General features: G+C 43.9%; 1 protein-coding gene and 1 pseudogene across 1 annotated transcript in view; both read left to right on the top strand.

Moving 5' to 3' along the window:
- Positions 1-11,361, top strand: part of LOC110573006 (zinc finger protein 350-like) — a 33,742-nt gene that overhangs the window by 22,188 nt on the left and 193 nt on the right. The gene's annotated exons all lie outside the window — the stretch shown is intronic.
- LOC110572731 lies at positions 5,785-11,311 on the top strand (annotated as a pseudogene).

The raw sequence follows: 11,361 nt of genomic DNA, 5'->3' as shown, positions 1-11,361 counted from the left end.
CATGAGAGGAGGGAGGGTCAGAGGGAGAAGACTCCCCGCCGAGCAGGGAGCCCGATGCGGGACTCGATCCAGGGACTCCAGGATCATGACCTGAGCCGAAGGCAGCCGCCCAACCGACTGAGCCACCCAGGCGCCCCATGATTTTATTTATTTAAGAGAGAGAGAGCATGAGAAGGGGGAGGGTCAGAGGGAGAAGCAGACTCCCTGCCAAGCAGGGAGCCCGATGCGGGACTCGATCCCGGGACTCCGGGATCACGACCAGAGCCGAAGGCAGACGCTTAACCGACTGAGCCACCCAGGCGCCCTGTTCTTTTTTTTTTTTTTAAGATTTTATTTATTTATTTGAGAGAGAGAGAATGAGAGAGAGCACATGAGAGTGGGGAGGGTCAGAGGGAGAAGCAGACTCCCCGCCGAGCAGGGAGCCCGATGCGGGACTCGATCCCGGGACTCCAGGATCATGACCTGAGCCGAAGGCAGTCGCTTCACCAACTGAGCCACCCAGGCGCCCCATCTTTCTTTTTTTTTTAATAAAGATTTTATTTATTTATTTGAGAGAGAGAATGAGATAGAAAGAGCATGAGAGGGGGGAGGGTCAGAGGCAGAAGCAGACTCCCTGCCGAGCAGGGAGCCCGATGCGGGACTCGATCCCGGGACTCCGGGATCATGACCTGAGCCGAAGGCAGCCGCCCAACCGACTGAGCCACCCAGGCGCCCCATGATTTTATTTATTTAAGAGAGAGAGAGCATGAGAAGGGGGAGGGTCAGAGGGAGAAGCAGACTCCCTGCCGAGCAGGGAGCCCGATGCGGGACTCGATCCGGGGACTCCAGGATCATGACCTGAGCCGAAGGCAGCCGCTTAACCAACTGAGCCACCCAGGCACCCTGGAAGGTTTTTGTTTTTTATGTTTGTTTTTGTTTCGTCACAGTAGGGGTTTTGCTTCTCACAGGGTGACGTGTGGACATGCTGTGGTAGGGACCCATGAAATCATTGCCGGGGGCGGATGGGGAGCCTACAAGTGCAGAGGTGGAGGTATTCAAGGAGAAGCAGGTGGGACCCTGATTTGAGGTACTGGGGGGGCGGACCAGGCAGATCTGTCTGTGGTTGGGGTGCAGTTGGGGTTTATAGTTCAAAACCCCTGGGGGGGGGTGTGTTTAAAGCCTTTGGGCCAGGTGTTGCCTAACAGCAAACTGAGGGGTGTGCGTGTACACGTGTTTATAGTTTGAAAGCCTCTGGGATGTGTATGTGTTTAAAGCCTTTTGTCCAGGGATTACCTGCAGACGGAGGGACTAAACCGCCACCCCACTCCCCGTCTGTTAGGCGTCATCTATGGCTGCTTTCCCACAGCAAAGGAAGAACTGAGTACTTGGGGCAGAGACCTTAAAGTTGAAAATGGGTAACACTCACCTCTTAGTACATACCAGCGGCGAACCCTGTTGCTTACTGGCTGTTCTTTGCTAACAGAGTCTCCATTTTCTTTAGCATCCCTCCCTCTGGCAAGGTGACCCACATCTCAGTTTATTAGTAAGTGCTGGTTGGTCTTAGTCAATCATGGTGGTTCCAGTTCCCATTGCTGATGACTGAATTTCTGTGAATGAGCTTAGTATATTATATGTGCAGTTCTAGGCAGCTATATGTGAAAATCTGCTTAGTGGTTTCTTTCTTTCTTTTTTTTTTTTAAGATTTTATTTATTTATTTAATTGACAGAGAGAGAGACACACAGCGAGAGAGGGAACACAAGCAGGGGGAGTGGGAGAGGGAGAAGCAGGCTTCCCGCCAAGCTGGGAATCTGATGCGGGGCTCGATCCCAGGACCCTGGGATCATGACCTGAGCCGAAGGCAGATGCTCAACCATCTGAGCCACCCAGGCACCCAGCTTAGTGGTTTCTGAGGGAGCATTTTCTCTATTAGTAATTCTTTGAATCTCTTTTTCCATGTCTGTGATGATATTGTCTGAGTACAACCTTAATTTTCATTTGTTTTCAGTGTTTATAATTTATTCTTATTTCAATGCATCGGCTCTACTCTGTAATATAGAGTTCAAATTGGGATGATACTGGACATCTTTGTCTTGTGGCCTACCATTAAAATTCACCTGCTATATTATCTGGAGTTAACATGTTTTCTGGAGAATCAGTCCAGGATTTTAAATTTAACAACTTAAAGATGCTCATAGTGTTCTTTCAGACAAAAAAAATTTTTTATTTGAATCATATCTCTCATTAACTCCTTATGTTCTTTATTTGCACTTTCTTTTTTGATGCTATGGGTATCTGTAGTGAGACAAATATGTATTATTGGCTTTTTCAAATAACAGGCTTTCAGTATATTTGAGCTCTTGCATTTCTTTGTTAATTTAAAATATCTACAAGTAGGGGTGCCTGGCTGCCTCAGTTGGTAGAGCATGCAACTCTTGACCTTGGGGTTGTAAGTTTGAGCCCCACATTGGGGGTAGAGATTACTTAAAATAAAATCTTAAAAAAATCTACAAGTTAGTCAGTATAAAAGAAATATACATATATAAATAATCATTACCTAGGTCATGAAACAACATTGCCAGCACTCCAGTGGTGTTTGTGAGCCTCTTTCCAATTATATCCCAACCTCAACCCAAAGGTAATTACCATCTTGTCTGTGTAGCAAGCACTTATAGGCTTTTCATATGTAAAAAACTACATTTCAAAAATAAAATAAAATAAAATGAAAAACTACATTTCATAATTAACCATTCCTAATCATTACAACTGCATATGAATGTAGTTATACATCATGCACTTTTTTTTTAAAAGATTTTATTTATTTATTTGACAGAGAGACAGTGAGAGAGGGAATACAAGCAGGGGGAGTGGGAGAGGGAGAAGCAGGCCTCCGGCTGAGCGGGGAGCCCGATGCTGGGCTCGATCCCACGACCCTGGGATCATGACCTGAGCCGAAGGCAGAAACTTAACAGCTGAGCCACCCAGGCGCCCCTACATCATGCACTTCTTTTTTTTTTAAGATTTTTATTTATTTATTTGTCAGAGAGAGAGAGAGCACAAGCAGGGGGAGCAGCAGAGGGAGAGGGAGAAGCAGGCTCCTCACTGAGCAAGGAGCCCGATGTGGGACTCGATCCCAGGACCCTGGGATCATGACCTGAGCCGAAGGCAGATGCTTAATGACTGAGCCACCCAGGCGTCCCATACATCATGCACTTTTTATGTCAAGTCTTTTGCTCAGTATTTGTCAGAATCATTCATGTTTTTGCACATAGATTTTCTTTTCCCTTTGTAAAGAGGGTCAGACATTATGTATTATATAAATATTCACACAGTAAATATTTTGGGATTTGCGATCTATGGGTGTCCCACATATGCTTGTTTTTGTTTTACAATCCTTAAAAATATAAGGAGCATTCTTAGTTTGCAATCTGGGCAAAAAATGTGGTTTCTCCATAGCAGTCCATTGTTTGAATATATGCAGATTTCCCTACTATTTATTAAACTGGCATCATTTGCATTTTGAATAATGCTGTTACTAAAATTCTTATCCATGTCTTCTGGTAAAAATATACCTTTATTTTTGGAGGAATAAATATCATATACTTCACAGTGAAATTTCTTCCTGGTTGGTGAAAACGTGGAGATGCAGGGAGAGTGGAGCTACTGGAGAGGGCCTGGAAAATCCTTCCCATTTCCCTCATTTCTTCCATCTGACTATTCCTGAGTTATACTCTCTTATAATAAGTAAAACGGTAATGTGTTAAAAATAAAACACATAGTGGAATTGATATCAGAATCGTACCTTCTTTGGATGAGTTTCTCATTACCTTTCCCTCTTCCGAAAGCACTGCAAATTATGTACTTTAAGAAAAGTATTGGGGGGTGGGCGCCTGAGTGGCTCAGTCAGTTAAGCGTCTGCCTTCAGCTCAGGTTGTGATTCCAAGGTCCTGGGATGGAGTCCCACAATGCGCTCCCTGCTCAGCGGGGAGTCTGCTTCTCCCTCTGCCCCTCCTCCCACTCATTCTCTCAACCTCTCTCTCAAATAAATAAAATCTTTAACAAAAGAAAAAAGAAAAAAAAAGAAAATTATTGGGGGGTGCCAGGCTGTCTCATTCGGTGGAGCATGTGACTGTTGATCTCAGGGTTGTAAGTTCTCCAAGTCCCATGTTGGGTGTAGAGATTACTTAAAAATAAAATCTCTAAAAATAAAAAAAGAAAAGAAAAAAATTATTGGTTTTCATCATGATACTAAATAGAGCATAGATCTTTCATTTGTCAAATTCTTACATTAATTAGTACTTTTACATTCTTCTCCAATGATGCAGGGATCTTAGAACACCTCAACTTCATTAACCACCTTCCAATTTATTTACAGTATTTTGAACTTTTGTTTCTTAAGCATTTAAAACCTCCTAAGATAGGGGTGCCTGGGTGGCTCAGTCGTTGAGCGTCTGCCTTCGGCTCGGGTCATGGTCTCAGGGTCCTGGGATCGAGCCCCACATCGAGCCCCACATCGAGCCCCACATCGGGCTCCTTGCTCGGCGGGAAGCCTGCTTCTCCCTCTCCCACTCCCCCTGCTTGTGTTCCCTCTCTCACTGTGTCTCTCTCTTGTCAAATAAATAAAATCTTTAAAAAATAAAATAAAATAAAATAAAACCTCCTAAGATATTTTAAGACAATAATACATGACTTGTAAGACAATGCTCTGGGGGCACTTGGGCGGCTCAGTCATTTAAGCATCTGCCTTCGCCCCGGGTCATGATTCCAGGGTCCTGGGATCAAGCCTCAGGTCGTTGGGCTCCCTGCTCAGTGGAGAGTCTGCTTCTCCCTTTCCCTTTGCCCCTCCCCCGACTTGTGCTCTCTCTCAATAAATAAAATATTAAAAAAAAGAAAAGATCTCAGAGTCCTGGGATCCAGCCATTTGTCTGGCTCCACGCTCAGCAGAGTCTCCCTGTCCTCACTATCTCTTGCTCTGTCTCTCAAATAAATAAGTAAATCTTAAAAAAAAAAGGGGGGGTAATGCCAGTGATTTGCCCAGTATATTGGTTTTCAAACTGAAGAGCTTGTACTCACAGGCTGTACAAAAGCTTTGAAGAGTTACCTGAGCACTCATGGCTTAAAGGAAAACTGCCCCATCCTCTCCTTCTGTGTGGTCTGTTTTATAAAAGTGGTCTGTGGGCGCCTGGGTGGCTCAGTTGGTTAAGCAACTGCCTTTGGCTCAGGTCATGATCCTGGAGTCCCTGGATCGAGTCCCGCATCGGGCTCCCTGCTCAGCAGGGAGTCTGCTTCTCCCTCTCCTGCTCCCCCCTCTTGTGCTCTTTCTCTCTCTCAAATAAATAAATAAAATCTTTAAAATAAATAAATAAATAAAAGTGGTCTGTGTGAGATTCCCCTTCTCCTGAGGCATGGTGCTGGGGTAGATCTCATTTTCCTCTTCTCATGTCACATTCACCCCACTTACACATCACAGAATGAAGGAAAACGTCCACTGCATTCAGAACCTCAGGCTTTATTGGTCAGACGAATAAGTCTTCTGGGGCACCGAATAAAGGGACACTTAGCAGTACTGTGTGCACGTGTTAAAGTGAGTGCTCAGGAGCAGTGACAGCGTCTGGACCCAGAGGAAGTGCACCATTCAGACTACATTGTCTCCTCAACCCACAGGTCCTGATGCCCCAGGAGCAAAAGGATTATGTGAAGGAGGAAAAAGTTACAAGATGTGGTGTCAGTTTTTATGGGGGCACGCCTGACCGAGACTGAGATTTCTGAAGAGAAACTAAAAGTAGATCCAGAAGACACAAGGCAGAGCTTCCCCACCGCCAGCTGTTTTCAGGGAGCAGAACAAATGACCCAGGCCCAGGTGACTTTCGGTTTGTTTTATTCTTTCCTTTGTTCCCTAACAGAGTTGTAGAGGCCTGTAAGAAATCAGTTGCATTAGGGGCACCTGGGTGGCTCAATGAGTTAAGCCACTGCCTTCGGCTCAGATCCTGAGGCTCCTTGCTCATTGGGAAGCCTACTTGTCTCGCTACCTCTGCCTGCTGCTCCCCTTGCTTGTGCTTTCTCTATCAAATAAATAAAATCTTTAAAAAAAAATCAGTTGCATTAATGTGAAAAGCATACATATATCTTTTATCTGCCATATACATATGGATGGTATTTCTAGGTTAATGAGAATGAACTTATACAGGTTTTCTTTTTTCTTTTCTTTTTTTTTTTAAAGATTTTATTTATTTATTTGACAGAGAGCGACAGCCAGAGAGAGAGCACAAGCAGGGGGAGTGGGAGAGGGAGAAGCAGGCTTCCCGCTGAGCAGGGAGCCTGATGCGGGGCTCCATCCCAGGACCCTGGGATCATGACCTGAGCCAAAGGCAGCTGCTTAACGACTGAGCCACCCAGGCACCCTGGTTTTCTTTTTTTAAGATTTATTTATTTGAGAGAGAGTGCACATGCCCGTGAGTTGGTGGGGGAGAGGCAGAGGGAGAGTGAGAGAGAAACTCAAGCACTCAGTGTGGAGCCCAACATGGGGCTCAGTCTCACGACCCTGAGATCATGACCCCGAGATCATGACCCCAGCCCAAACTAGAAGTCGGACACTCAAGGGATTGCTCCATCCAGGTGCCCCTGAACTCAACATGCTATACAAGCTTCTCTTTGGATGAATGGATGGATGACTGTGCACAATTACAGAATATTTAATCAGGCATTTACTCTTCCACAATGTGTCAAAATAAAAACCCTGCTAGAAATCTAGATACAGCCTATGGAGTGGAGATAAGCAGAAAAATTTTAACATTTCTTCTATGTCATCAAAATGATATCACTTCATTAGAAAACACTGTTATTACAGGAATCCCTGACATTTGATGATGTGGCCGTGGACTTCACCTGGGAGGAGTGGCAGCTCCTGGCCCCTGCTCAGAAGGACCTGTACCGGGATGTGATGTTGGACAACTATAGGAACCTGGTGTCAGTGGGTGAGGACAACTCCCTAGTGTCACTTGGAGGGTCCTCATCAGTGGCCTTTCCTTTCTCAGCTTTTTTTATTTTTTATTTTTTTAAAAGATTTTATTTATTTATTTGAGACAGAATGAGAGAGAGAGAGCACATGAGAGGGGGGAGGGTCAGAGGGAGAAGCAGACTCCCTGCCGAGCAGGGAGCCCGATGCGGGACTCGATCCCGGGACTCCAGATCATGACCTGAGCCGAAGGCAGTCGCTTAACCAACTGAGCCACCCAGGCACCCCCCTTTCTCAGCTTCTTAAAGCTCTGCAGTGTCCGTGTTGCTCTGAAGTGAGATTTTCAGTCCCTTCCCTGGCTCCAGACATGGATATATTCTCCCTTCTCCTGAGTGAAAACCTTAACTTTGTAGGTGTAAAAATTGTTTTGTCCTAACGTCGTGTGGTCTTCCCAGACCCCAAGCCCAATTAGTGTGCCTAAGTCTTCTATCATTTACCATGAACAGGTTTTCACACCAGCAAACCAGATGTGCTCTCCAAATTTGATCAAGGAGAACCAACATGGACAGTGGAAGATGGTATCCCCTGTCAAACCCTTTCAGGTGAGTGAGAGAAGCAGGAGGGAACCAGGCTGTGGAAATCATATTCTAATTGGCCAGACAAGAGGCACAGCTGTGAGAGGGTTGGAGGATAGGTAGGCAGTGCCTCCCTGCATCTCTCTCCTGATTTGCGACCTCTTTTTCCTTTGTAGGAGTTTAGAGTAAAATGTATCCCATTTGTCTCTTCTGGGATTTGATCCCTGTTTATTTTATTTACATCTTGAATTTTGTTTGCATGGTTTCCTTTTTCTTATAATTTTCAGATCTTTCTCTTCTTACTCTTCCACCTTCCTTGCTGTAAAAGGCTTCTGTCCAAAGAGAAAACTGAATTCCTCATTGTCTTCTAACTACTGCACCTTTCTGTCCCATTGGTATTGATATTCCTTCCTAACCTTCACCCTATCCTGGATGATGTACCCCCAAAGTAAACTGGTTTTCACTGGGCTCTTGTCCTCACTCTGAGGTTCTCCAAAGGTTCAGTTTTCCGTTTTCTCATCTGGTCTTCTAACCCTTCAAACTTTTCTTTATTCTAATAAGCTAAGGTGCTTCTGTTCTCTGCAGGACACTATCAAATTGACATCTGCCCAATGTGATCTACCAGACTTTAGTTCTGTACAGTTCACTCATCCTTATGGCAATTCTCCTGAGTTCCCAGTAAGTGCAAGGAATTTGCATCACCTTCCCTCCCAGAAAACCCTTTTAAGTTTAGGTTCTTTATACTCCTGTGCATCTTACATTCTGGCCATCCAGGCATTTCCTCAAATGCTCCCTACCTGTAGAGCTCTCTTCTTTAAAAGAATCTGCTGTTTATGATGGATTTTAACCAGAAAAGTACTTCAGCATCCTACATTCCCAGTTACAGCCTAAACAAGATTATAACACTCATGCGTACTTTGACTTAATTCCTTTGTGTATTTACTAATTCTGGCCTTCCTTCCAGTTTATTGTAGCTGTTACCATTGTATTGACTTCCTGAAAGCTTTCTTTTTTCCATCATATTCTGAGGACATTAAGTCCTAGTTAACCACATCACTTGTTATAGACATGAAATTATTCTGTCAGTGTCTCTGTGATAATAGTGTTTCTTGCTCACACAGAGATTTCTATTTTCTTCTCTAAGCTGCCCAGTGTGTTCCAGACATGTGATTGCTTACTTGATTCATTTTAAAAAATGTTATTTCTTGATAACCTAGGGTAACAGCAGTGAGAAAAAGCATAAAAACAGAGCAAGAGTTTTCGTTCTAAGATCAGGAAACTGAAAACTGATCAAATAAGAAGATACATTATGTGTCTAGATGGTGACAAGTGCTGTGATGAAATATTTGGAATATAAGGGTGGTAGTAATAGAAGAGCAGGTGCTGGGACTGGGGCTTCTCTTAGGAAAGGGGACGTCTCTGTGAGATGTAGGTTATAGGTTACGTGTGCTTGGAGCTTTGTGCTGTGTCATACTGTTGCTCCCCAAGGCTGACCATGACAATGAATCCTCCAGGGAGGCCTGTTTTCCTCTACTGTGTCACCTGATTTCCTGCATCTCCCTCCATCTCCATTGCTCCTTCCTACCAGTTTTCACAATGTGCAGCTGTTTTACTTGTGTCCTATTTTGCCCTTTATGGTTTTACCAAAGTGTAGCAGTGTAGGCTCCCTGAACATGAGGACTCTGTGTATGTCTCTAACATGAGCACCATGCCCTATGCACAGTAGTCCTCAGTAAGGATTTGTGACGTGAATGAGTCTGTTTCTGCCCAGTTTGGATGAGGTGGCCTTCCAACCAGTGGTCTGCTGCTCATGGGAAATTGTGTGTATTTCACAGTCTGCATGTTCTGCAGTATTTGGAAAATAGCCAAAATTGTGTTTATTCATTGTCACTGTTTTTTTTCCAATATATAAGGTACATTAAACATGGAGTTTTATTTACACTCATATAGTAGAGTCATCACTAAGTCACCTCAAATGAAGCTATTTAAAAAATACTTTTCTTCTAGTCAATGTGATGGAAGAATTCATTCTTCTTTTTTTTTTTTTTTTAAGATTTATTTATTTATTTGAGAGAGAGAGAGCATGAGAGGGGGAGAGTCAGAGGGAGAAGCAGACCCCCCACCGAGCAGGGAGCCCGATGCGGGACTCGAACCCAGGACTCCAGGATCATGACCCGAGCCAAAGGCAGTCGCTTAACCAACTGAGCCACCCAGGCGCCCGGAAGAATTCATTATTCTTTTCTAAGAGTCTGGAAACTTCCAGACCACTTACAAAATGAATTCATGGAGAACAGCCTAGAACAATAGTACAAACATAATGCATTTGAAAATTCTATTCTTCTGAGCAAAACTCATTTTGTGTCAAGGCAAAAGCATGGTATGTTGACTTAGATAGAAAAATTATGAAACCAGATATAACTTTCCTTAACCACAGCAGAGCCACCGCAGAGCTTACTGTAATTGAGAAATCCTTTCTTCATTATTAATCATGAACAATTTCAGAGTGAAATTAAATCCCTTGAATGCCAAAAACGCACCAGCCTGAAGTGCCAAATCATTAAATATCAGAAAACTAAAAAAATAAAGAAACCTCATGTATGCAGTGAATGTGGGAAAGCCTTCATCAAGAAGTCCTGGCTCACTGATCACCAGATCATTCATACAGGAGAGAGACCCCACAGATGCAGTCTATGTGGGAAAGCATTCTCCAGAAAGTTCATGCTCACTGAACACCAGAGAATGCATACAGGAGAAAAACCTTATGAATGCACTGAATATGGCAAAGCCTTTCTCAAGAAATCACGGCTCAATATACATCAGAAAACACATCCAGGAGAGAGACCTTTTCTGTGCAGTAAATGTGGAAAAGACTTCATCCAGAAGGGAAATCTCATGGGACATCTGCGGATTCATACAGGAGAGGAAACTTATATATGCAATGAGTGTGGGAAAGGCTTCTGCCAAAAGACATGCTTGTCTTTTCACATCAAAGATTTCACACAGGAAAGACTCCTTTTGTGTGCAGTGAATGTGGAAAATCCTGTTCCCAGAAGACAGGTCTCATTAAACATCAAAGAATTCACACGGGAGAGAAAACCTTGTAGATGTAGTGAATGTGGGAAAGCCTTTATCAGGAAGTCACAGCTCATTATACATCAGAGAACTCATACAGAAGAGAAACCATATAGATGCATTGAATATGGGAAATCTTTTCGAGGGAAGTCAGTCCTCAATAAACATTAGAAAATTCATTTAGGGGGCGCCTGGGTGGCTCATTTGGTTAAGCGACTGCCTTCGGCTCAGGTCATGATCCTGGAGTCCCGGGATCGAGTCCCGCATCGGGCTCCCTGCTCGGCGAGGAACCTGCTTCTCCCTCTAACCCTCCCCGCTCTCATGTACTCTCTCTCTCTCTCAAATAAATAAATAAATCTTTAAAAAAAAAAAAAAGAAAAAAGAAAATTCATTTAGTCAAGGTAGAGAATCCTCCCTCAGAGTCACAGGTCATCACAGACTAGTGTTGTCCTGCAAGAGAAAAACCTTTTTAATATGGTGACTACGCAAGTGCCTTCTGTGGCTTGCCAGACATCATTAAACATCAGTGGGCTCTTAGCAAATAGAAATGTGGTCTTAGTGGGACAGCCTGCAGCCAGACGTGCACCCTCAGGAGACAACAGAGGATTTGCACAGGACAGAAACCTTATGAATGCAGTGAATGTGGTCATGCCTTCACTGGTCAATTATGTCTTATTTTAGATCACAGAAAACCAGGAGGAAAAAAAACTCAGAAACATTCTATGTGGGTAGTGCCTGGGTGGCTCAGATGGTTAAGCATCTGCCTTCAGCTCGGGTCTTGA

This window comes from Neomonachus schauinslandi, chromosome 16 (genome assembly GCF_002201575.2).
Source record: "Neomonachus schauinslandi chromosome 16, ASM220157v2, whole genome shotgun sequence".
Lineage (NCBI taxonomy): Eukaryota > Metazoa > Chordata > Mammalia > Carnivora > Phocidae > Neomonachus > Neomonachus schauinslandi.
The sequence above is the reverse complement of the archived record's forward strand: the minus strand, read 5'-3'. Positions and strand labels throughout refer to the sequence as shown.